Source organism: Dama dama, chromosome X (genome assembly GCF_033118175.1).
Source record: "Dama dama isolate Ldn47 chromosome X, ASM3311817v1, whole genome shotgun sequence".
Classification (NCBI taxonomy): domain Eukaryota; kingdom Metazoa; phylum Chordata; class Mammalia; order Artiodactyla; family Cervidae; genus Dama; species Dama dama.
The window spans coordinates 135,061,503-135,087,789 of NC_083714.1; the positions used below are offsets into that span (position 1 = coordinate 135,061,503).

At 42.3% G+C, this 26,287-nt stretch overlaps 1 protein-coding gene and 2 non-coding genes across 10 annotated transcripts in view; 2 read left to right on the forward strand and 1 right to left on the reverse strand.

Annotated features, from left to right (window-relative positions):
- Positions 1-20,975, reverse strand: part of PPEF1 (protein phosphatase with EF-hand domain 1) — a 139,822-nt gene extending 118,847 nt beyond the window's left edge. For 6 of the 8 annotated variants that reach the window (XM_061136303.1, XM_061136308.1, XM_061136305.1 and 3 more), the window contains exons 1-2: positions 19,813-20,312; positions 18,884-18,936 (exon numbers count right to left, since the gene is read on the reverse strand). The gene's annotated coding sequence lies outside the window, so the exon portion shown is untranslated. Of the gene's footprint in view, positions 1-18,883; positions 18,937-19,812; positions 20,313-20,730 lie in introns of those variants that run through there. The other 2 variants (XM_061136304.1, XM_061136302.1) reach the window with 2 other exon arrangements.
- Positions 20,976-21,098: 123 nt separating this feature from the next.
- On the forward strand, positions 21,099-21,171 carry TRNAV-UAC (transfer RNA valine (anticodon UAC)). The gene has a single exon. It is a non-coding gene; the product is annotated as a tRNA-Val (tRNA).
- Positions 21,172-26,193: 5,022 nt separating this feature from the next.
- TRNAS-GGA (transfer RNA serine (anticodon GGA)) lies at positions 26,194-26,267 on the forward strand. Its single transcript has one exon. It is a non-coding gene; the product is annotated as a tRNA-Ser (tRNA).
- Positions 26,268-26,287: the final 20 nt, after the last annotated feature.

Below are 26,287 nucleotides of genomic sequence, written 5' to 3' on the forward strand. Positions count from 1 at the left end.
AATCTCTGTATTTTTAAATGCCAGTATGAGTATACCTCTACAAACTTAAGATGCCATCGATTACAAGGTGTATCATTATTTTATGTACCAATAAGAAACACAAAAGCAACTCATCAAACTGTGACACACCAATGATTTTAAGGCACATTCCAATTTCAGAGGTGCTAAAATGTGAAAAAATGTGTCTCTCAGAATCAATGAAATGCAGCACTAATTCTCACTTTCTCAGAACGCTGTATAGACTCCAGTGTGAGGCTGCCAGATTGCAAACTCTGATTAAGTGAAGAGGAGCCTGAGAGTAATCTCATTAGATTCACACTTTAGGAAGGTGACTCTGCGGGTCACATGGCAATGACCTAGTGAAATGCCAGCCAGAGGAAGACCAATGAGAAAGTGCCTCCAATGATCCAGGAGATCAATGACAAGGGCTGAATTAAAGCAGCAGCAGTGCAAATGGAGCTGCTGCTGCTAAGTCGCTTCAGTCGTGTCCGACTCTGTGCGACCCCACAGACAGCAGCCCAGTAGGCTCCCCCATCCCTGGGGTTCTCCAGGCAAGAATACTGGACTGGGTTGCCATTTCCTTCTCCAAATGGAGAGGAGAGGCCAAATGTGAAAGCCTTTTAGGAAATAAACCCACTGGTCCCAGACTGGGTATAGGGAGCAAGGGGGATAGATGCATTGATAAGGATTCCAAAGTCTCTAGTCTGGAATACTAGATGGCTCCATCACATCTTCAACAAGGCTCACTGGGTATCTACCAGGTGCTGGGCGCTGCACTGCGCCCTGAGGGTACAACGGCGGACAAAACACACATGGTCCCTGCCCTCTAGTGATTTACAGTCTAGTGAGTGACACCCTAACAAGTTAAAATGTATAGGCAGCAGAGGCTCTTTTTAAAGCCCAGGAAATAAATCAGGTCTGCAGATTCTGATTAAAGAGGTTATCAGGTTATTGATAACAGTTAAAGTAATCAGAGAAGATAAAATAGGGAGCACTTGTAAAGTTAGAGGCAACAGGGGCAAAATCAGATGCCTAGAAACAGAGACATTTAAAGGGAATGAGGAGGAGGGAGAAAACAAAGGAGATTAAAAAAGGAACAATCTGGAAAGGAAGAGGCTCAGGAGAGAGGAGTATCTATAAACCAAGGGACATACGTATTATCATGGAATCTAATATACCTTTATCTATAATTAATGCACAGAAGTAAATAACCTTGGCAAACACGTCCAATTCAGATTTTCAGAATTATGGGTGTTTGGTGCTTTGCATGAATTCCAAATAGCCTTATCAGAACTGCTTCTTATTTAGAGAGTTGTGGATATTTTTAAATATTGCCACAAGCTGTTCTTTTAGCTTGTTATTGTGTCTCTGTTTGACATCTAGCATGAGTCAATGGCAGAGCAATGGTAATTCCTTACTTTTTTTTTCCCTTTGGCAGGAGCTATAATCCATCATTCCAAGACAAAAGTGAAACAAAGAATATACATTTATACAATCCCCTCTCATGTCAAAGCACTGGGAATTGGGTAAAACTGATCTAGGCCAGACAGCGGAGTCTCCTTGCAAGATCATCACAAGGGTCATGTCCCAGAGCCCTGCACCAGGCTGTGATGTGGTAAGATACTCTGGTCCTCTGGACTTGTTCAGAAAGGCCCTTCATTTTCTGAGAGAGGAAGTCAGGCCCAGAGAAGTTAAGTAGCCTCCCAATATCATCGTCTTATGACTTGGTGGCCAGTACTCGTCCCATTACATCAAAGTGATCCAATTCTACCCTAATAAAGACAGCGTCAATACAACATACACTAAAGTATGACAAACTCAATACATAAAACATTAATTCTACTAGAGTTGGCCAAACAACTAAACAGAGGGAAAACATATGGTTCCATGTCTACCCAGATTTCATTCAATTTATCTGCTCCTTTAAGAGTTCTTATCCTTCCCTCTAAGTTTTACCAGTTCCACACAGGTTGAAGGAAAGTAAAACTTCTAGATTTTCACGTTGTTGGTTGCTGAATCTTTTAGCCAGACCTGCAGACTCAGGACACAATCCATCATCACGCTTACAGATCTTACTTGAAGAGGAGTCCTCGGCCTCATCTGGAATTTTCCAGATGGAGATTCTAGAATGACTCTTTAATAGGTTGCCTTGGCAACTCCATAATGATGAATGCAGGTATGACTGTACCTGCCAATGGAATGTGAACAACACAACCTGGATGAGAGAACCACTTCCTGCTTACTGGGAAGGTGGCTTCCACATTCTCCAAGCTTACTTTTTGCCAACCATTACCTCCCTGTCAACCATGTTTGTTTTCATGAACACAGAGAACAAAGAACAGTTAGTTTATTGGAGGAATGGTGAAACTATTAGCTAAAGCAAGGCCTAGGAAATACCCATGGCTTTCTTTTCAAAACATCTGTTAGTATCGCCTCAGATGACCACAAGTTTATGGTGAAGGCTTTGGAAAGGTTTTTAGAGAATTTTGTTTACAAATACTTACTCTTGTCTTGGTTTAATTCATATATTCATCCAACAAATATTTGTTGAGCACCTACTGTATGCCAGGCACTGTTCTAGACCCTGGAGTACATAAGTGGACTCTATGATTTAGGGACTTTCAAAGGAAAAACTAGGGTTTAATAAGTCTTAGGGGCTTCCCTTGTAGCTCAGTCAGTAAAGGATCTGCCTGCAGTGCAGGAGACCTGGGTTCGATCCCTGGGTTGGGAAGATCCCCTGGAGAAGGAAATGGCAACCCACTCCAGTATCCTTGCCTGGAAAATCTCATGGACAGAGGAGCCTGGTGGGCTGCAGTCCATGGGGGTTGCAAAGAGTCAGATACAACTGAGCGACTAACACATAATAAGTCTTAGTTTACTAAAGCTGGAGTTAGTACTTTCACTAATATCCCCAAAAGGGCAAAAGTTATTAATTTACATAAAACTCTCTAAAATAGTGCTTCTCAAACTCTGATGTGCTTATAGACAACCTGGGGACCCTGTTAAAACACAGATGCCTGGGCCCAGCCCCTAGAAGTTCTGATTCAGTAGGTCTGGAGTTGGCTCATGAATCTGGAGTTCTAATGAATTCCCAAGGGACAGTGAAGCATACTTTGAGAGGCACTACTCTGTAACACAGTATGTTTTTTTTAATCTCTATTTCTTTTTCAACCCACTCTTCCACAGCTTTTAAAGTCAAATATATTCTACAATGCTTTTGTGATTTTCACGGTCAACTCAGTATCAGAAGAACATGAGAATGTTGTGATGTATAAATGAAACAATGCCATAAACCAAAGATTTCAAATATTTGGAAAGAATGAAAGAAATAACAATCATAAGCAAATTGATGTATCAGTAATGTACTAAAACCTCACTAATTTGCCCTAGTGAGGTGGATTGTTATTCTTACTTCATAAGTCTGATTTACAAAACAGTTTTAAGGATATGTATTCAAATTAACCTGATGTAACTAAGAACAGGAAAATTCTACATGTTTAATGATTCTCTTACTTTAACAGGGAGATAAGAGCTATTTGTAATGAACATACATTTCGAATGAAGCTCTGGATTTTATATTACATGAGATAAAAATAACCTCCCCACTTAGGCCTCTGTTTCTCACCACTAAACTGATATGTCTGCCTCATGTGCCATGCTTCTGCTGGTGTGGTTATGTGAAACGGATACTAGGTAAACTAGCTGGTGACAGATTCAAGATTTCTCCTCACTGTTTTTCCGAAGAAGGCTGTAAAGTTAATATAGGGTCTGGAGAAAAGTACTGTCAATTTTAAAAATTAAAAATGTCTCTGTGCATGGAAGAATAGGAGGGTTAGGAAAGGGGACCAGGAGTAAATTCTCGCAATTTCAAGGAAATATCAGCTCTGTCGCTTACTAATACAAGCCGGGCACCTTAGGAAATGTTTATTACTTCTCCGAGTGCCTTCTTATTTTAAAATGGGGATAGTATTTAAATGGAAAAATCTAAGTGGAAAATCCTTCATAAACTATAAAGTGCTAAACAGATATTAGCTACCATTTCTAGGAGAGGCCTACATTTCCTGAGTGGATACACATCCTGGAGAAGAAATGTGGCCTGGTCTGTGGGTGAGGATGTGCTTAGGAGCATCAGAGACTTCAGTTTCACAGTCAGATTGCTTGGGGTCATTTTCTACAGCCACCACTTAACAGTTGTGAGCTTGGGAAAATTACATAGCCTCTGTGTCTGCTTCTTATAAACTGAGATAGTAATAGCACTGCTCACACTGAGTTGATATAAGGAATACATGGGTTCATACACATTATGGCAGCCACGGATAGTTGCCTAGCCAGTATCTATCCTCCTTTTCTTCCGTACCAATAAAGCCCTAATTTTGCTTTCAATGGCAATGGGCCCAGCCACCAAAACTTCATTTTCTAGGATCCCCAGCAGTTAGGGGTGGTCATGTGACTCTGTTCTGGCCAATGAGATATAAGGAGAAATCTGAGGCTCCCAGAAAAGCCATTTTTCTGATTTAAAAAAAAGGGATAAGACTTAGCTGTCAGGAGCCCTTTGCTTTTACCCTTCCTCCATTGTGTCTGGAACCATGACATAATGCCTAGGGGAAAAGCAGCCCTTTTGAGTGCATTAGGACAAGAGGCTAATGCTGAGAATGATAATGCAGAAAGACTGAAGGAGAGCCTGAGACACAAATGATGTGAAGTGGCTTCTTTCCTGACTTAATGTCACCTGAGGTAAAAGCCAACCCCTCTGCATTAAGTCCCTGTTATTTCACTTACCTCATCACATGCAGCCAAACATACTCTCTAACCAATACACTTGTGAAGCAGTTTTGAGTAGTGCCTGGCTTACAGTTAGTATTCAATAAATATTATTTGCCCAACATTCTGTTGCCTAACCAGGTGGCCGACAAGTATTGCCCCTTGATCCCTTATAATAGTACCCCAATTTTCCTTTCTGAGCTCAACTCTGTCCCTATACTAAGCCCTGTGGTTTGCATGGGATTGACACCACCCTCCAATGTGTGAGATTGAACTGGCTTAATTCAATCAGCATGAGCCCACTTGCCAAGCAACAATGACTGCCCAGGACTAGGCACACAACACAGGCCTAGGCAGCTCACACATCCTCTTCTCCCAGCAAAAGGGAGAGTTCAGGTGGGCATGTAACTAAAGGCAATATGAGTAATCTCCAGGCTCCTATTTAATCTACTTAATCAAATCTACAGTCAAGCACAATAAAAATTCATATCCAACTCACCTTTTCCAAAGAAAAGAACAGCAATAAAATCTACAATATGCAATTGTGTGAATTCATTCAAATTTCTCTTCAAAAAGAGGAAAAAAAATTAACAGCTGGCTGAAACTGTTTTGTTTTTGTTTTTTTGTAAACACGTCCAGGAGAACTCCTTTAAGAATAGATGTGCATCTGGGTTTTAGAATGAACGTTGGACCCGGAGGCAAACACTGGAAACCTATGACTAATATTGAAATAATATTCACAGACAGTTGTCATGGCAGCCTGCTCATTCTGCACAAAATAGAACCCACTGCATTTTAACAGGATTTAGCAAAGGAAAGCTGCTAGCCTGCAGACAGCCTCTAACTGTGTTAAACAACCTACTAATTGGTTTTGGTTTTATCATTATATATAGCCTTCAGACTATACCCTAATTGTAGCCCAGAAAGTCACAAACACTTAAAATCACTAAAAAAAACAGTAAGATGATCTTAATTTAACACCTCCACCACTCTTGAAATCTTCCCATCAAACTAGAAAGAAAGCTTATAAGCAAGTCCCATTGTGTGCACAGTTGAATCCACTTAGAAATCTAAAGACAGTAAGTTTGGGGGAATCAGAGGGAAATGTCATTTCTGTCACCAATTAGCATTGGCTGGATGCCACTATCAGTCACTTCCTTTTAAGCAGGGTTCTGTAGGAGTAGCCAATTTGGGGAGTAGCCAAACTGCTCTGTGCTCAGTTACACAGTCCCAGGGGAGTGACTTTAGAAACTGGAGGCGTCTTGAATCGTATAAATAAGGGAAGGGGAGACAAAGTATTTTCAGTTGATCTGTTTTTCTCTTGAGTGACTATCTATCAAGTCTAAGCTCACTGAATGTGACTGCAGGTGATTTTGTAGATGACATATAGCTGGTGTTGAGAGGAATACCATACAAAGCCATCTTTCCTAATAGATAGGCTTTTGCATATCACCCTCTCCCCGCTCCTGTCTTCTCTTTAAGAGAGAAGAAACAGAGTCTAATTAAAAGTCAATAACATAAAAAAATTCAGTAACATCCAAAGTTAGGAAAAACATATCAAGCCATTATCATCCATTAACATCTTGAAACAAATTATTCCTTTGGGTTAATTAATGTTCTCTAAACTCCTTGAGATGGGGCCATGTCATACAATTAAAAAAAACAAAAACAAAAAACTCCACACTACCCAACACTGAACTTGTAGACATATTGCAGGTATGTGACAATAAACAAAGGAACTGGGACACTGAGGAGCAGTCCCTCAGTAACTGGTGGGCAGATTAAAGACACTGTCAAAATGGTACAGGAGAGAAATTGTGGAAATACTGAATCAGTGGGGATTGTATCCTCCCTCATATTAACTGAAACTCTCACTAAATAGCAGCATTAAAAATTAGTGATTTTACTTTTCAAATGTAACCAGGAGTCTGGAAGTAGTAAATTTGGGGCTGGGACCCAGGTATCTTCCTTCTTTCTGCTGAGCAATGTAGCTTTCTTCTTCACAATTGTCAACTCATAATCACAAAATGGCTGCTCTCCCTCCAGCATTGCATGTACATTCTGAGGAGAAAGTGAAACTAAGGGCAAAATGGGGCATACCGACTGAGTCGATCTCCTTTTAAAGAAATGGTTTTGGAAGCCCACCTACTTCTATACAAGTCATTGGCCAGAATTACGTCACACAGTCTCTTCTAACTGTAAGGGAACCCAGGAAATCAGTCCTACTTGGACACATTCCTGAGTCAAACAAAAGCAGGAAGTGTGGTGTAGAGGTTAAATACAGACTGTGGAGCCAGATGGCCTGGGTGTAAAACCCTACTCCTTTATTTACTTAGCTTTGTGACTTAGTTAGGTAATTATTCTGTGACTCAGTTTTCTCATCTGTAAACTAAGCATAGTAACAGTACCATTCTCACAGGTTTCTTGGGAGGATTAAATGAGTTAATATGGGTAAAGAGTCTGAATAGTCTCTAATACATAGCAAACAATCTACAAATGTTTATTCTTATTACTGACAAAAAGAAGAATGAATATTGAATAAGCACCTAGCAGTATCTGCTGTAGATGTGTTGGCCACTCTGTAATCTCACCCATCCTGGTTACTGTAATAAGTGGGAACAAGTTGCCTGCTGCATCTGAGAACTGACGGCTCTCCAGGCCAGAAAACCAAAACCTAGTCAGAGCAGCCATTCCCATGACCATCAGCCTCTGTCCTCATTTCCTCAGAACCAAGGGCAACAAAACTTCCCAGTGTCTGAGCCAAGAAGGCACTGCCAGCCCACTGTGGTGATGCCCATCCATTCTAGACATGAATCATCAGGACTCCTTCTGTTGCAAGAGTCAGTAAGGCCAACTCCTGCTGGCTTCAGCAAAACTGGAAATGCACCCTTCTGACAGCTGACGAGTCAACAGGAGACCTAAAGCCTGACTTGGTCAAGGCCTTAAATGACAGTACCTGTCACTCTGTTTCTCACCTCCAATTCCTCACTGTTGGCTCTATTCTCAGGCTTCAAACCGGTGTCTCTCAGACCTCGTAATCACCCACATTAACTTCTCAACATCCTCCCTATGTTTCAGTAATTCCCCACATTTGACTCCTCTAGGAGAAACAAGAAATTTGCTCTCCCAGCCTCTTTCATGTCAGGAGCACAGGTGTGTAACCTAGGCTCTGCCAGAGACCTCAGTTTAGAAGAGAACAACAGAAGGAGTCAAGGGGTTATGAAAGCCATCATCCGCCAAAGGTAATGGCAGAAGGGTCCGGTTTGCAGAGACAGCAGTACCAGAGACTCTGGGCCCCATCACTGGCTTGAGTTGCTAAGTCTGTATTCAAAAGGGGCAGCCATGGGCAGATATCTCTGCTGGTATAGCCCTGCAATGATATTCAGACATTATTCCTGGCTTTAGAGTCTCCAAAGCCAGCCTTCTCGGAGAGCCTCCAGGCCACCAAATATCCTTTAATAAACATTTTGTTCTTAAACTAGAAGTGTTGAATCAGCTTAGATGATGTTATACCCTAAATCTCAGTCGTTTACACTTCTCAAGGTTTATTTTTCACTCCTGTTTTGCGCAGGCTGGCTGCAGTTCAGTAACATGTGGTCTTTCCTCTAAGACGGGCCAACCTCTCTCTGGGGCATTGCTATACTCCTAACAAAGGGGAAGTATCAAAGCAGCACCCCACAAGCTGGCCCTTCACACCTCTCCTGGGAAGTGAGGCACATCACTTGTGCCCACGTCCAATTGCTGAAAATAAGTCACTTGGTCAAGCCTATCCATGGGGCAATGGTGTAAAAATCCCAGCTGGGGAAGAGCAGTAAATATCTGGGGCAAGAAGCTTCTGCTGTAGGCAACTCAGAGCCCGCGTGATACCATGCAATAGTGAGATGGCAACAGAATCCCCAGCCTCTGGATTATCTGACACTGAGTCCAGGGCAAACAAGGAAATGTCTCCTCTCAGGAATTCACACAAAAGGTCCAGAATAAGTTCTGACTGGGACTGACTGACCTAGCATGAGTCATCTCCAATTGTGAACAGCTCCACTCAAGGTATTTTTATGGAATGGTTACTATGTAACAGGTCCTATTTAGGTTCCATGAAATATAACAGTGAACAAAACCGAATCCATGCCCTCACAGAACTTTCTGGTTGAGAATGATAAGGGGCAAAAAATATTTAGAAATAAATAAATATCTAGAAAATTACATGGCAGTGCAGTGTAGAGAAAAATAAAGCAGAAAAGGGGGATATTGAGTTTCCAGGGTGAAGGGGAAAGGAAAATAGCAATTTTAAACAGGGTAGTCAGGGGAGGATTGCTGAGAAAATATTTGGGCAAATACCTGAGGAAGGTGAGAGAGCAATGTAGTGACACAGAGAAAGACCAGTAAAGGCTGCGAGAATAGCATGTGCAAAGGCCCTGAGGTAGAAAAGGCCTACTGTATTTGAGGAACAGTAAGCAGGCAAGACCCCTTCATGGATCACAGCCTTGTCATGGCAAAGGGGCTTCTGTAGCTTGGTGAAGCTATGAGCTATGCCATGCAGGGCCACCCAAGAAGGAAGGGTCATAGTGAAGAGTTCTCACAAAATGTGGTGAAGAGGAAATGGCAAACCACTCCAGTATTCTTACCTGGAGAAGCCCATGGACAGTATGAAAAAGCAGAACAATATGACACCACAAGATGCACGCCCTCCCGGTTGTAAAGTGTCCAATATGCTACTGGGGAAGACCGGCAAGCAATTACTAATAGATCCGGCAAGAATCAAACAGCTGGGCGAAAGTAGAAATGATGTTCATTTGTGGATGTGTTTGGTGGTGAAAGTAAAGTTCGATGCTGTAAAGAACAATACTGCATAGGAACCTGGAATGTTAGGTCCATGAATCAAGGTACATAGGGCGTGGTCAAGCAGGAGATGGCAAGAATTAATATATCTTAGGAATCAATGAACTCAGATGGATGGGAATGAGAGAATGTAATTCAGATGACCATTATATCTACTACTGGGCTAGAATCCCTTAGAAGAAACGGAGTAGGCCTCATAGTCAACAAAAGAGTCCTAAATGCAGTACTTGGGTGCAATTTCAAAAACGACAGAATGATCTCAGTTTGTTTCCAAGGCAAACCATTCAATATCACAGTAATCCAAGTCTGTGCCCCAACCACTGATGCCACAGAAGCTGAAGTTGACTGGTTCTATGAAGACCTACAACACCTCCTAGAACTAACACCAAAAAAGATGTCCTTTTCATCACAGGGACTGGAATGCAAAAGTAGGAAGTTAACAGATATATGGAGTAACAGGCAAGTTTGGCCTTGGAGTACAAAATGAAGCAGGGTAAAGGCTAACAGAGTTTTGCCAAAAGAACACACCGGTTATAGCAAACACCCTTTTCCAACAACACGAGACGACTCTACACATGGACACCACCAGATGATCAATACTAAAATCAGATTAATCATATTCTTTGCAGTTGAAGATAGAGAAGCTCTATACACACAGTAAAATCAAGACCTGGAGCTGACAGTGGCTCAGATCATGAACTCCTTACTGCAAAATTCAGGCTTAAATTGAAGAAAGTTGTGAAAACCACTAGGCCATTCAGGTATGACCTAAGTCAAATCCCTTATGATCATACAGTGGAAGTGACAAACAGATCCAAGAGATTAGATCTAGTAGACAGAGTGCCTGAAGAACTATGGACAGAGGAGGCAATGACCAAAACCATGCCAAAGAAATAGAAACTGCAAGAAGGCAAAGTGGTTGTCTGAGGAGGCTTTGCAAATAGCTGAGGAAAAAAGAGAAGCAAAAAGCAAGGGAGAAAGGGAAAGATATACCCAACTGCATGCAGAGTTCCACAGAATAGCAAGGAGAGATAAGAAGGCCTTCTTAAATGAAAAATGCAAAGAAACAGAGGAAATAATAGTATGAGAAAGACAAAGATGTCTTCAAGAAAATTGGAGATATCAAGGGAACATTTCTTGTAAGGATGGGCACAATAAAGCAGAGACAACAGTAAGGACCTAACAGAAGCAGAAGAGATTTAAGAAGAGGTGGCAAGTGACTTCCCTGGTGGTCCAGTAGCTATGACTTTGAACTCCCAATGCAGGGGGCCTCGGTTCGATCTCTGGTCAGGAAACTAGATCCCATGTGCCACAACTAAGAGTTTTCATACCACAACTAAAGACCTAGAGCAGTCAAATAAATTTTTTTTAAAAAAAAAAAGAGGAGGTGGCAAGAATACACAGAAGAACTACACAAAAAAGGTCTTATTGACTCAAAAGATAAGTGTGGTCTGGTGCATTCACTCACCTAGAGCCAAACATTCTGGAGTGTGAATTCAAGTGGGCCTTAGGAAGCATTACTAAGAACAAAGCTAGAGGAGGTGACATAATTCCAACTGAGCTATTTAAAATCCTAAAAGATGAGGCTGTGAAAGTGCTGGACTCAATATGCCAGCAAATTTGGAAAACAACAGTGGCCACAGAACTGGAAAAAGGTCAGTGTTCATTCCAATCCCTAAGAAGGGAAATGCCAAAGAATGTTAAAAGTACCATACAACTGCGCTCACTTCACATGCTAGCAAGGTTATACTTGAAATCCTTTAAGCTAGGCTTCACCAATATGTGAACCGAGAACTTCCAGATGTTCAAGCTGGATTTAGAAAAGGCAAAGGTATCAGACACTAAACTGCCAACCTTCAATGGGTCATGGAGAAAGCAAGGGAATTCCAGAAAAACATCTGCTTCTGCTTAATTAACTACACTAAAGCTTGTGACTGGGTGGATCACAACAAACTATGGAAAATTCTTAAAGAGATGGGAATAACCTACCACCTTACTCATCTCCTAAAAAACCTGTATGCAGGTCGAGAAGCGATAGTTAGAACAGGACATGGAACAAAGGACTGGTTCAAAACTGAGAAAGAAGTACAAGGCTGGATACTGCTGCCTTGCTTATTTAACTTATATGCAGAGTACACTATGCGAAATGCCAGACTGGATGATTCACAAGCTGGAATCAAGACTGCTGGGAGAAATATCAACAACCTTAGATATGCAGATGATACCACTCTAATGCCACAAAGTGAAGAGGAACAAATGAACCTCTTGAGGAGGGTCAAAAAGGAGAGTGAGAAAGCTGGCTTGAAACTAAACATTCAAAAAACTAAGATCATGGCATCTGGTCCCATCACCTCATGGCAAATAGAAGGAGAAAAAGTGGAAGCAGTGACAGATTTTATTTTCTTGGTCTCCAAAATCTCTGCAGATGGGGACTGCAGCCATGAAGTTAAAAGATGCTTGTATCAATCAATTTGATACACCATATTAACAAATAAAAAGATAAAAACCATATGATCATCTCAATAGATGCAGTGAAAGCTTCTGACAAAATTCAACAGCCATTTATGATACAAAACTCTCCAGAAAGTAGGCACAGAAGGAACATACCTCAACATACTAAAGGTCACATACAATGAACCCACAGCAAACATTATTCTCAATGGTGAAAAACTGAAAGCACTTCCTCTAAGATCAGGAACAAGACAAGAAAGCCCACTCTCACCACTATTATTCAACACAGTTTTGGAAGTCCTAGCCATAGCAATCAGAGAAGAAAAAGAAATAAAAGGAATCCAGGTTGGAAAAGGAGTAAAACACGTCATGCAGATGACATAATTCTCTACATAGAAAACCCTAAAGATGCCACCAGAAAATTGTTAGAGCTAATCAATGAATATAGTAAAATTGCAGGATAAAAAATTAATACACAGAAATCCCTAGCATTCCTATACACTAACAATGAAAAATCAGAAAGAGAAATTAAGGCAACAATCTCATTCACCATTGCAAACAAAAGAATAAAATGATTAGGAATAAATTTACCTAGAAAGACAAAAGACCTGTATGCAGAAATTTATAAGACACTGATGAAAGAAATCAAAGACAACACAAACAGATGGAGAGACATACCATGTTTGGATTGGAAGAGTCAATATTGTGAAAATGACTATACTACCCAAAACAATCTACAGAGTCAATGCAATCTCTATCAAACTACCAATGGTATTTTTCACAGAAACTAGAAAAAATAATTTCACAATTTGTATGGAAACACAAAAGACACTGAATAGCCAAAGCAATCTTGAGGGAAAAAAAAAAAATTGGAGATGGAGGAATCAAGCTTCCTGACTTCAGACTATACTACAAAGCTACAATCATTAAGACAGTATGGTACTGACACAAAAACAGAAATATATACCAATAGAACAAGATAGAAAGCGTGGAGATAAATCCACGCACCTATGGGCACTTTATCTCTGACAAAGGAGGCAAAAATATACAATGGAGAAAAGATAATCTGTTCAATAAGTGGTGCTGGGAAAACTGGTCAGCTATGTGTAAAAGAATGAAATTAGAATACTTCCTAACACAATACACAAAAATAAACTCAAAATGGATTTAAAACCTAAATGTAAGACCAGAAACTATAAAATTCTTAGAGGAAAACATAGGCAGAACACTCTTTGACATAAATCACAAGATCCTCTATGACCCACCTCCTAGAGTAATGGAAATAAAAATAAAAATAAACAAATGGGACCTAATTAAACTTAAAAATTTTTGCACAATGAAGGAAACTATAAGCAAGGTGAAAAGACAACCCTCAGAATGGGAGAAAATAATTACAAATGAAACAACTGACAAAGGATTAATCTCCAAAAGATACAAGTTCATGCAGCTCAATACCAAAAAAACAAACCAATCAAAAAGTGGGCAGAAGACCTAAACAGATATTTCTCCAAAGAAAACATACAGATGGCTAACAAATGCATGAAAAGATGCTCATCATCACTCATTACTAAAGAAATGCAATGAGGTATCAACTCACACTTTTTGGAATGGCTATCATCAAAAAGTCCACAGACAATACACACTGGAGAGGATATGGAAAAAGTGGACCCTCTTGTTGGTGGGAATGCAAACTGATACAGCCACTATGCATGGAGATTCCTTAAAAAGCTAGGAATAAAACTACAATATGACCCAGCAATCCCACTACTGAGCATATAGCTTGAAGAAATCAGAAGTGAAAAAGACACAAGTACCCTAATGTTCACTGCAGTACTATTTATAATAGCTAAGACATGGAAGCAACCTAGATGTCCATCAGCAGAGGAATGGATAAGGAAGTTTTGGTACATATATACAATGGAATATTACTCAGTTACAAAAAGGAATGCATTTGAGTCAGTTCTAATCTAAAGCCTATTATACATAGTGAAGTAAGTTAGAGAGAGAAAGACAAATATTGTATATTAATGCATATATATGGAATCTAAAAGATGGTACTGATGATCCTACATGCAGGGCAGCAAAGGAGACATAGACAGAAAGAACAGACTTTTGGACTCAGTGGGAGGAGAGGGTGGGATGATTTGAGAGAATAACATTGAAATATATACATTGTTATATGTAAAATAGATAGCCAGTGGGAGTTTGATGTATGATGCAGGAAAGCCAAAGCCAGTACTCTGTGACAACCTGGAGCGATGGGGTGGGGAAGGAGGTGAGACAGGTATTCAGGAGGGAGGGGATACATGCATGCCTACAGATGATTCATGTTGATGTATGGCAGAAACCATCACAGTAAAGAAATTATCCTCCAATTAAAATAACTTAATTTAAAAAACATATATATATAGAATCTAGAAAGATGATACTGATGATCCTATTCACAGGGGAGCAAAGGAGACGCAGACATAAAGGACAGATTTTTGGACACAGCAGGGGAAGGAGAGGGTGGGACAATTTGATAGAACAGCATTGAAACATATACAATACCATATGTCAAACAGACAGCCAATGGGAATTTGCTGTATGATGCAGGAACCTAAAGCCAGTGCTCTGTGACAACCTAGAAGGGTGGGATGGGGAGGGAGGTTTAAGAGGGAGGGGACATATGTATACCTATGACTGATTCATGCTGATGTATGGCAGAAACACCACAATATTGCAAAACAATTATCCTCCAATTAAAAACAAATTAAAAAAAAAAAGACACTTGCTCCTTGGAAGGAAAGCTATGACAAACCTAAACAGTGTATTAAAAAGCAGACATCACTTTCCAACAAAGGTCCATATAGTCAAAGCTGTGGTTTTTCCTGTAGTCATGTACAGATGTGAGATTTAGACCATAAAGAAGGCTGAGGGATGAAGAACTGATGCTTTTGAACTGTGCTACTGGAGAAGACTCTTGAGAGTCCCTTGGACTGCAAGGAGGTCAAACCAGTCAATCCTAAAGGAAATCAACCCTGAATATTCATTAGAAGGACTGATGCCTAAGTTCCAATATTTTGGCCACCTGAAGCGAAGAGCTGACTTACTGGAAAAGACCTTGAAGCTGGGAAAGATTGAAGGTAAGTGAGATGGTTAGACAGCATCACCGACTCAGTGGACATGAATTTGAGCAAACTCCAGGAGATAGTGGAGGACAGAGGAGCCTGGCGTGCTGCAGTCTACGGGGTTGAAAAGATTTGGATATGACTAAGTGACTGAAAAACAACAAAGTAGCCAAGTGTGGTCCTGTAAGACAATGTAACAGGATATATGACCAGAGGGGTAAGAAATGGAAGATCAGATCATGTAGCACCTTGCAAGCCAGGGTAAGTCTCTGGCTTCCATTCGAGTTAAGGTGTGGAGCTACTGAAGGGTTTTGAACAGAAAAGTGACATGATCTAACTTAGGTCTTGAAAGGATCACTCTGGTGACTCAGTGATGAAGAAATCTACCTGCCAATGCAGGAGACATAGGTTAGATCCCTGGTCTGGGAAGATCCCACATGTCAAGGAACAACTAAGCCCTTGTACGACAACTACTAAGCCCGTGCTCTAAAGCTGAAAACCACAACTACTGAAGCCCGAGTGCCCTAGAGCCCATGCTCTGCAATAAGCTACCACAATGAAAAGCCCAAGAACCAGAGAGTAGATCCCACTTGCTGAAACTAGAGAAAAGTCCATGCAGCAATGAAGACCCAGCACAGCTAAAAATAAATAAAGATTTTTAAAAAATCCCTAGGTGACAAGGCCTGAGAGAAGATGCCCAGCAAGTAGGACTTTAAAAAAATAAAAATAAAAAAGATCACTCTGGTTACTGTGTGAAGAATAGTCTGTAGGGAGAAAAGGGCAGAAGCTGGAAGGCCAGAATATGAGGTTCTTGGCAATGATCCAGACAAAAATGATGGTGACTTTGATTTGTATGGTAGCAGGGTAGATGGTAGAAAGTGATTAGATTCTAGATAGATCTTGATGGTATAGACAAAAGGATTTTCAAGTGAGATTAAATTTGAAGTGTGAGAGGGGAAAAAGAATCTAGTATGATTTGTCCTATTTTTCTCTACATTTTAGGCCTAAACGTAGAAAGATGTACAATTTTGTAGAAAAATATAAAATGTACATTTTAGGCCTAAATGTAGAAAGGAAAATGTAGAAAGATGGGGTTGCCCTTATCTGAAACAAGGAAGATAAGACTAAAAAGGAGAGGACACAGGCAGAACAGGACTGAGATTCCTATTAGACATCTAAATAGACATGTTTTGCAGGAAGACTGGGAGTTTGAAAGAAAAGTCTGGACTAGAGATATAAATTTGAAAGTCATCTAGGTTATCAACCATATTTAAAGTCATTTGATTAAATGAGATCACCATAGTGGTGATAATGAATAGAAACATCCACAAACTGAGGCCTGTGGAACACCCATGTTTAGAAGTCTAAGAGATGAGATCCAGCAAAGGTGACTGAGAAGGGGTGACCAGTGAGGTAAGAAACAAAATCAGGAGAGAGGCATCCTAAAAGCTGGGAGGACAAAAAACAAAAAAAAAAAAGCTGGGATGGGTAAGCGCTTCCAAAAGGAGACGAGGTACTGGAGAGAACACCTAGGGACATCTTTTCTAAGAGTTTTTCTTTTTTCTATAAAAGAGAGCAGAGAAATGGGAGTAGCTGAGGTGGAAATGAGATTAAGAGACGATTTTTTAAGAATGAGAAAAATGACAGCATGTATGCTGACAGGAATGATCCAATAAAGTAAATAATGAAGGAGAAAGAAGGGAGTTGTTAGGGTACTTTCCTTGAATAGGCAACAGCAGGTGGCTGGGTGTCGACAGGAATGCAGACAAGTCATCTGGGGCAGGAGTTCTCAACCAGGGCACTAGTGACTTTTGGGGCACAGATATTTCTTGTGGGGGCTGTCCTGGGCACTGTAGAACATTTCACTGCATCTCTCCTCTCTACGCGCTGGATGCAAGCAGCACACCAGCTCCACCACCCCAGTCATGATAGCCCAGAGCATCTCCAGACATTGCCCAACAGCCCCCAGGGAACATTCTGGGTTGTAACAACTTGGGGAATGGTGCTACTGGCATCTAGTGAGTAGAGGACAGGGATGCTGTGAAACGTCCCACATTACACAGCACAGCTCCCCCACGACAGAGTCCCCCAGTTCGAAATGTCAACGGGGCCGGGGTCAGAAAACCCTCATCTAGAGGCAGGGCTAGGTCTAGAGCTAAAAGGACACAAATGCAGGCAAGTGAGCAGATGTGAGGGGTACTACCCCTCTTCAGGTTGCTTCCAGTTTTTTTTCATGGAAATAAGGAAGCAAGGTCATCAGTTGTAGGTGAGGTTGGGGTAGGAGGTACAGGAAGTTTAGGGAGGAAAGACAAGAACCTGTCCTCTAGGTGAGGTGAAAAATGAATGAACAGGAAAAGCAGACATAATTCTGGGCTGCATTAAGAACACACTGAGGTACTTTGTCAAGAATTAAATATGAAATCAGTAGGCCTGAAGGTGTGTTCCTCCTGGGGCCGTATTCAGAGGTGGAGTTGGGAAAGAGCTGGATTTAACAGACTGGTTTTGCCAACAAGCACAAGCAACCAAGAGGCAAAGGAGTGATAAAAATGACCACAGAACTTGAACTGGGTAAGAAGACAGAGGGATGTAAGCGACTGTGAAAAGGTAGGTGGGCAAAAAGTAACAAATACCCATTCCAGGGCTTCCTCGGTGGCTCAGTGGTAAAGAATCCGCCTGCCATACAGGAGACATAGGTTTGATCCCTACGTTGGGAGGATCCCACATGCTGGAGAACAACTAAGCCCATGCACAACTACTGAGCCCACGTGCCCTAGAGCCCACACTCTGCAACAAGAGAAGCCACCGCAATGAGAAGCCCTTGCATGGCATCCAAGAGTAGCCCCCGCTCACCGCAACTAGAGAAAAGCCCGCGCGGTAACAAAGACCCAGCACTGCCAAAAACAAAATAAATGAATTCGTTTAAAAACAAACACCCATTCCAACAGACTAGTTTCAAATGTCTTGATGAGCTGTAAAAAGGGAAAAATAAGGTGAACTCCACCATACTAAGGTAACCACTCCCTTTCCTTAGTGAATACTTGAAAAAACACTGAAAGAAAGAGTACAATCATGTTTAAATGAAATCAGGTCAAAGGAGCTTCCTGAGTCAGCTCAATGTTTGGGGCCGTGGTTTCCTTGGTTGAGTCACCCTCCATCAGTGAGGCCTAATGCTGGGGAAACCACACCAAATTTCTGAGAAATCAGAGGACTCAGAAAGTTTAAAGAGACTTCTAGTCTTTATTTGCTAGTGTATCTATTTCTCTGGTAGTTGTTCAGTGATTATGGGCAGGCCTGGGGGTGACAGGCCTCACAAATCTAACTGAATAGACTGAAGTGCAAGGTGAAATTGTGGCCAGCTGTGGCACTACCCATGACACTAATAGTGTCAAGGTGAAAGTCATCAAGAGTGATTGGCTACAGGCTATTGATTTCCAGCTTTTGAGATTTTTGAGGATTTGTAATTTTTAAAAAATTACAAAAGAGGGTGGCAGGAAAGCACAGAAGGAACAGGACATATATAAACTTATAGCTGATTCACGCTGTTGTATAGCAGAAACCAACACAACATTGTAAAGCAATTATCTTCCAATTAAATTATAAAAGACAAGATATTATAGGAGACCAATGGCACTCAATACGAACAACATGTAGCCTTTAGGAATAAGGGCCTCCCCAAATCACATGGCTATCAGAAAACTGAGTATGAGCCCCGCCCTGCCACTCACCAACAGAATGGTCTTGGCAAGGCATTGGAACTCTTCAGCTTCAACTTCTTCAGCTGAAAAATGGAGACAGTAGTAGTTACCATGGCTACCTCATAGGAATGGATGTGAAAATGCTTTGTAAACCAAAGAGCACTTTACTAATAACAGACTGTGAATACACCTTGAAGGCAGCTGGGGAGTGTAACAGAAGTCTCCCTCCTTTTCACTAAAGGCAGAATCCTATGTCACGTGCATCAGAGGTGCACCAGCCTCTTTTCTATGTGTGGAAACCTGGCCAAAGCCTGCACGTGGCAAATCAACACTTATAGCAAGGGCAGACATAAAGCTCAAGAAAGGGCAAAGCATTCTGTAGAGATAAACCAAAACACAACTGGCGCATGCAATTTAGGCCTAATTCTTGGCAGCCTTGTTTTCAACTGACAAGGGTTTGGAAACAGGTGAAATATACTGATTACTAGGCATCGTGGGAGTCATTATGGCTCACTGGCAAGAAACACAGACTTTTCATGAATTCATCCTCTGGCTAGTGGCTGTCCACTCATAGTCATCCCATGGCTCACACTCTCAGTGTCAAGTGCTCAAGAGGCCTCTGGAAATATATCAACAAAAAGGCTTTCTGGAAGGGGCCCATGTAAACATTACAGGGAGCTAATTAGGATACAGGAAACCTGGTACTAGAGAACCTAACCCCGCCCCTAACTACTCCTGTGGAAAAAACAGATAAGTGTCTCCATTTTCCCAGCCTGGAAAGTAGAGATAACATTTAGACCTAGAGGGAAAAGCAAGGGTGTCTAGTTCAACCCACACATTTCACAAAGGCGGATACAGAGGCTTGGGAGGTGAACTGACATTCAAGACTAGACAGTGAGTAGCCAAGGCAGCACTAGAATCCAGATAACCACCCTCATATTTGTGCACCTTCCACCCACCTGTTTCTTCCAGGGGGCCTTCCCAGGAAGACAGGAGTTGGCCGAAGGGGATGCTTTCATACAGTCAGTATCATTTCTCCATTATTCTGCCAGCCTCAGAGGAAGACGCCTGGGAAGAGGACAGCCGTAGCCTTCAGCCATGTCCAACTCACCACTTAAAGAGGCCCCTCAAATGGTTTTAAGTGGGTTTTCAAGCTTGAGGATGGCGAACAATCCTAGAATGATAAGGAAGATCCATCCAGAAGCACTGGGGAAGACAAACGGCACCGACAATGAAAACCAAGAAAACAAAGCGCACACACGCCCTTCATAAAGGATGATCCCAGCACTTCTTGGGGACCACAGTCCTGGAGGCACAGCAGCAGGCTCATGCGCTGCACTCCCTCGGGCCGCGCTGGGTTTAATGCTCTCCTGTCATAATTTTGGAATTCTTAGTAACTTAAGATCAAGGAACCTGATATTTTCCTTTTGCATTGGTCCCCTCAAATCTTGTGGCCGGTCCTGCCTCACCCCCGCCCCCCCCCCAGACCCCCAGGGTCTCTATTGCCCCCGCCCCTCCTCCACCCCAGACAAATAAGCTCAAACAAAAGCCCCTAGGGCTTCAGGAGGGGAAGGATGTTGTGGAAAAGGTCTGGGAAGCATTAGGAGCCTGTATCCTAGGGTAAGAGGCCGACTGACCAGCTGCCTTTTCCACAGCTGACAAAAGAAAGATGAATATAAAAATGAGCCCCCGCCCCGGGCCACCCCACCCCCCAGCCCCGCGCTGCCTGAATCTTGGCCTCCGCGTGGTGCTCCTGTGCGCCCTGCTCCGGACTCAAGGCTTCCAGTACTGCCGGAAGCGGCTCAGTGTGCCCGTGAGGAAAGTGGGGAAGTGCGAGTCCCTCACAGGCTGAGGGAATCTACTAGAAGGGGCCGCACCGCGGGCACTGTCCGCTTCCGCCCGCCGGGCTGATCTCGCGAACGCCCCGGCTGCGGGGAAGTTTAGGGACGGTTGACTAGTGGCGCGGCGCTCTCGCCAGGAGGGTAACCTCTCGCCTCGGCCTCCCCGGGTCTCAAGGGCTAAAAGCCTAGAGGACACGGAGGGCGAGCGCTCCAGACGTCGGAGCCGGAGCCGGAGCCGGACCACGGAGCTGGGAGCCCCGAGCCCGGCCGCGAACACCAAATCCCGCAGGCGGCGCGGGGCCACGGTGGGGGCGGGGTTACGGCGTAGGGGCGGGGCTTCAGCAGAGGCGCTGGTTCTCTTATGACACTATGAATAAAGTAACGACGCGAACGTCCTGCGTAAAGGTTCCGTAGTGTAGTGGTTATCACGTCTGCTTTACACGCAGAAGGTCCTGGGTTCGAGCCCCAGTGGAACCAAGCCAGGAAGGTTATTTTTTATTTCTTAATGATGGAAAAGAAAATACGAGGTACCTATCGTTCTCCCTTAATTTTTTTTTTTTCATTTTTCTCTACTTTTTGGCATGTTTTTATCGCAGAAGCGTAGTGACAGATACCCTCTCCTTCTATCCCCACCGCCCTCGCCCGACCTAGGAAACTGCAAAAGTTGGGGTCTGGCCGTGTTGTAGTCCCGAGGGCCCCCTGCTCCGACCGGGTCCTACCCCCACGTCTCCTTCGGTACTCTGGAGCAACCTACGGACATCCAGCGCTCGTGGGAACCAACATCACCCGGCCCCGCCCTTCCCCTACAAACCAGGGCAGCCCGGCCCCCCAGAGTCTCCAACTAAAATATAGTACAGAAGTGCTTTGACTGCAGTTCTATTATTAAGGTTTATTATTATTATTTCTACTACTAAATTTTTTTTTCATTAAACTCTAAACTACAGAGCAGAGGGAAAAAATAGTCCTTTTCTTTGTAGTACTGCAGTAGAGTTTGTTGAACAGACTTTAAACAGACCGTCGTCTGTTTAATGAAGAATAAAATAAAAAAGTATGAAGAACCCCTGCATAGTACAGAGTAAGCGTCAGGCTTGTGGACACCTGCAAAATGCTAACTGATTAAACATTACTCTAATTCCTTTTTGTTCCTCTGTATTAATTCATTGCTTTTGAGGGGGTGGGAAGGCTTATTGTTATCTTTTTGATATTGACCTTTTTCATCTTCGACAAGAGGAATGAAGTAAAGGTCTCTGGGACCCTAGGGCATTGAGGTGGGATAATGGTGGCCAAGAACTAAAATGGGAAGGGGAAACTCAATATTTTTCTCTGCATTTCTCCACATTGTTTTTGTTCATACAGTGGGTAAATTTGTGTCCATTTCTAACTCAGGAGTGTAACACGATTGTCCCTGTTGTTACAATCACTTCATTAACGTTTTTAAAAAACCATCTTAATCCAGGAATGTATATTGCATACAAAAAAAAAAAAAAAAAAAAACCATCTTAACTGTTTTTAAGTGTATAGTTCAGAAATGCTAAATATAATCACATTGTTGTGAAAAAGATCTCCACAACTTTTTTATGAAACGCTCATCTATTAAGCAACTCCCCTTACCCCCATCAACTTTATTCTTAATGGCTGTACAATAATAATAACTAATAATGTTAAACATTATATATATATATATAATCCCATTTAAGCCTCAAACTAACTCTATGTGAAGTGAAAGTCACTCAGTCTTGTCCGACTCTGTGACCAGGCCAGAATACTGGAGTGGTAGCTGTTCCCTTCTCCAGGGGATTTTCCCAATCAAGGGATCGAACCCAGGTTCCCACATTGCAAGTAGATTCTTTACCAGCTGAGTCACAAGGGAAGCCCAAGAATACTGGAGTGGGGGTAGCCCATCTCTTCTGGAGTGGGTAGCCTAATCCTATAACTCTATGAAGTAGGCATTATTTTCACCATCTTCCGGAGGAGAAAACCAAGGCACAGAGACCTTACCTATCTTTCTCAAGGCCACATTACCACTGGTTGAGCTGGGATTTGCATCCAGTCCAGTCTGTCTTGGGAATCTGTGCTCTTAACCCTGCTTTGTGTTCTGAATCCCCACCTTGGTGACCACGTAGTTTGTTTCCAATTTTGTCTTATTATAACAACACAGCAATGTAAATCTTTGTCTGTAACTGACCCCCCTCCCAATTTACTGTTTTCCAGAGTAAATATGCATAAACATGATGCCAACTTGCTTTCTGAGAGGGGAATCCATGTCATTTTCATAGAATTCAAGAAGTTAGTGCTTACTTGGCAGGAAATTGCTCAAGGTCACCCCCTAGAAGATGATGGCAGAGAAAGGATTAAGACCTGGGTCTTCTGATGCTAGTTTCTATTTTCCTCCTCTGCTTCGCTTACATTTAAACATAGGATAAAGCCAGTATCTTCCTTTGCTAAACCAACCTCAGTTGACATTAGCTTCCTCTCTGAGACTTCTTGTTGAGGCAGGTAACTATGTGGGTTAATTTAGCGGGGCTCAGCCAAAGCCCTAAGAACTAAATGGAATAAGATGCTTAATGAGGCCAGTGCTCAAGTTAAGCTTCTGTTCCTAGGAAAGCTCTCCACTTTGATAAGGAAGAGCAGCAGCCAAGGACAAGGGGAGAATGCCACGCAAGATAGAAGGTTTCTTGTTTTTACTTCTCTTTGGCTATGAAGGTATGTGCTATCAAACCATTAGCACTCATTAAATACTTAATAATGCAATTGAATTAATAATATAGCCAATTAATAGAAATGCAACCAGAATAATTAAAATATTACTAATTAGCAAGGATGCTAATTACTTAATATGTGTTATTAATGAACAATAGTTTTCTTTGTGTGATGCTGTCCTCTTTGTCTCACCATTGGCTTTCAGGTTCTGTGAGGAGCCTTCTAAAGTTCAAAGGATGCTAAAAATGGGACAGAAAGAAGAAAGGGTCTCAAAACTGTGTAAAATAACTATAAATTGCAACAATTAAGGAAGTCAGGTATATTCTTGAAAGTTTTTAGGAGCCAAATTTGGGTGATGATAGAATTTAATCTTCCAAACCAGGACACTACTGAGAGTGGCAGAGGATGCTATTAATAATTCTACTGGGACAACAGGTGTAAACCAGCACTGTCCCAGGCAAATCGGGATGTGAGGTCACCCTAGTTTAAATATGGATTAACATAACATGCCGAATACCAATGGACACTAATAGAAAGCATAATCCAACTGAGAGTCAGGAATCCCCAAAGGCTCAATACACTCAATCATTTTAAAATTTCTAAATATAGCCCTGGCAGAGTGAAATGCTTAATTAAGGAGAAATTAAAGGCAAATCTCTAAAATGTCATCCAATTCAACTTTTAAATTCTATGTCAATCTTTCAAATCATGCTCTTTCATGGCTCTCTCAACTTTCAAGGACCCATCAACTCATAATTCCTTTTTTAGGTTTTTCCATACATTAGAAATTGATTCTTTGTGGTCACTGTATATTTATGCGTGTTACAAGAAACAAATAAGGAGGGCAGGAAGAAGGAGACTTCACTCTGCCAATGACCTGGTAGACAGATATGACAAAATTCACACGGAGTCAGAATTCCTGATTTAAATAATTTTCTTCTCTACTCTCTCATTATTTTATTGGTAGAATATTCACTTTCATGATTCCCCAATCTTACAACTTTTGTTATTTAGTCACATTTCTCAATATTTGGGAACACCTATAAAAATATAACTCCAAGGCTATTTTGCAAACACCTAAGATAAATTTCTAAGTAGGGATCATTTAGATCAATTGTCTGGTTGCAAATAAACAATTGCAATTGTTCCCTTGTAATTAAGAATCAGCAACTCCCCCAAGGACCCCTTAAAGATGCCTTGAGATAGGTATCATAAGGAGCTGGAATAGCTCAGTTGGGAGAGCGTTAGCCTGAAAACCGAAAGGTCCCGGGTTCTGATAGAATCGGTGTTTTCATTCACTTGGATGTACTAGGTGAAGTTGCTCAGTCGTGTCCGACTCTTTGCGACCCCGTGGACTGTAGCCCACCAGGCTGCTCCGTCCATGGGATTCTCCAGGCAAGAATACTGGAGTGGGTTGCCATGTTCCTTCTCCAGGGGATCTTCCGACCCAGGAATCGAACCCAAGTCTCCCGCTTTGAGGGCATATTCTTTACTATCTGAGCCACCAGGTATTGCAATTGTTCCCTTACAATTAAGAAGTAGACACGCCTTTGAGAAACTCTAAGTTACGTTGAAGAGAGGGTTACCAAGGTAGCCGGAACAGCTCAGTTAGGAGAGCGTTAGACTGAAGATCTAAATGCTCCCTGACTTGATCCCGGGTTCTAGCAGGGTCAGTGATTTCATCTACATACAAGGAAAGGCGCAATTCTTGCAACCTCGCTATCTGAGCTCTCTCAAAGAGCAAGTGTTTTAGCTTACAGATAGACAAGAACACTGGAGTGGGTTGCCATTCCCTTCTCTCCGGAAGATCTTCCCAAGCCAGGGATTCAACTCCGGTGTCCCGAATTGCGCGCATACTCTTTACTATCTGTGCCACTAGGCATTCCAATTATTCCCTTATGATTAAGAACCAGCGACTCCTCTGTGAGAAACTTTAAGATACGTTGAGGGGGGTAGTTTCAGCAAGGAGCCGGAGTAGCTCAGTTAGGAGAGCCTTACACTGAAAATCTAAAGGTCCCGGGTTCTGGCGAAACCGTTGTTTTCGTCTACATCCCAAGGAAAGGCACAGTTCTTGCAACCTCGCGATCTGAGCTCTCTCCAAGAGCAAGTGTTTTAGCTTACTTACAACCAGGAGGAGTCCTGCAACCAGTGAAAGAAAAAGTTAGTTGCACAGTCTGACTCTTGTCTGTCTGACTCTGTCACTCCATGGACCACAGTCACCAGGCTTGGACTGTCTGTGGAATTCTCCAGGCAAGAATATTGGAATGAGTTGCCATTCCCTTCTCCAGGGGATCTTCCCGACCTTGGAATCGAACCAATGTCTCCCGCATTGCGGACATATTCTTTACTATCTGAGCCATTACAATGAGGAAGCAGGGACACCTCTGAGAAACTGTTTAAGATACATTGAGGGGGAAGCTTGCTAGGGGGCCAGAATAGCTCAGTTGGGAGAGTATTAGACAGAAAATCTAAAGGTCTCTGCTTCGATTCGGGTTCTAGAGGAACTATTGTTTTCATCTACATTCTTGCAACCTCGCAATCTGAGCTCTCTCATTGAGCAAGTGTTTTAGCTGTCCGTGGAATTCTCCAGGCAAGAATACTGGAGTGGGTTGCTATCCCCTTCACCAGGGGAATCTTCCCGACTCAGGAATCGAACCCATGTCTCCCGCATTGCGAGCATATTCTGTACTATCTGAGCCACCAGGCATCGCAATTGTTCCCTTACAATGAAGAAGCAGCGACTCCTCTGAGAAACTCTTTCAGATACGGGGCGGGGAGGGGGGAGGGGGGTCGCCAGGAGCCAGAATAATTCAGTTAGAAGAGTGTTAGACTGGAAATCTTAAAGGTCCCCGGTTCGATCCCGGTTTCTGGCAAAGCAGGTGTTTTTGTGTCC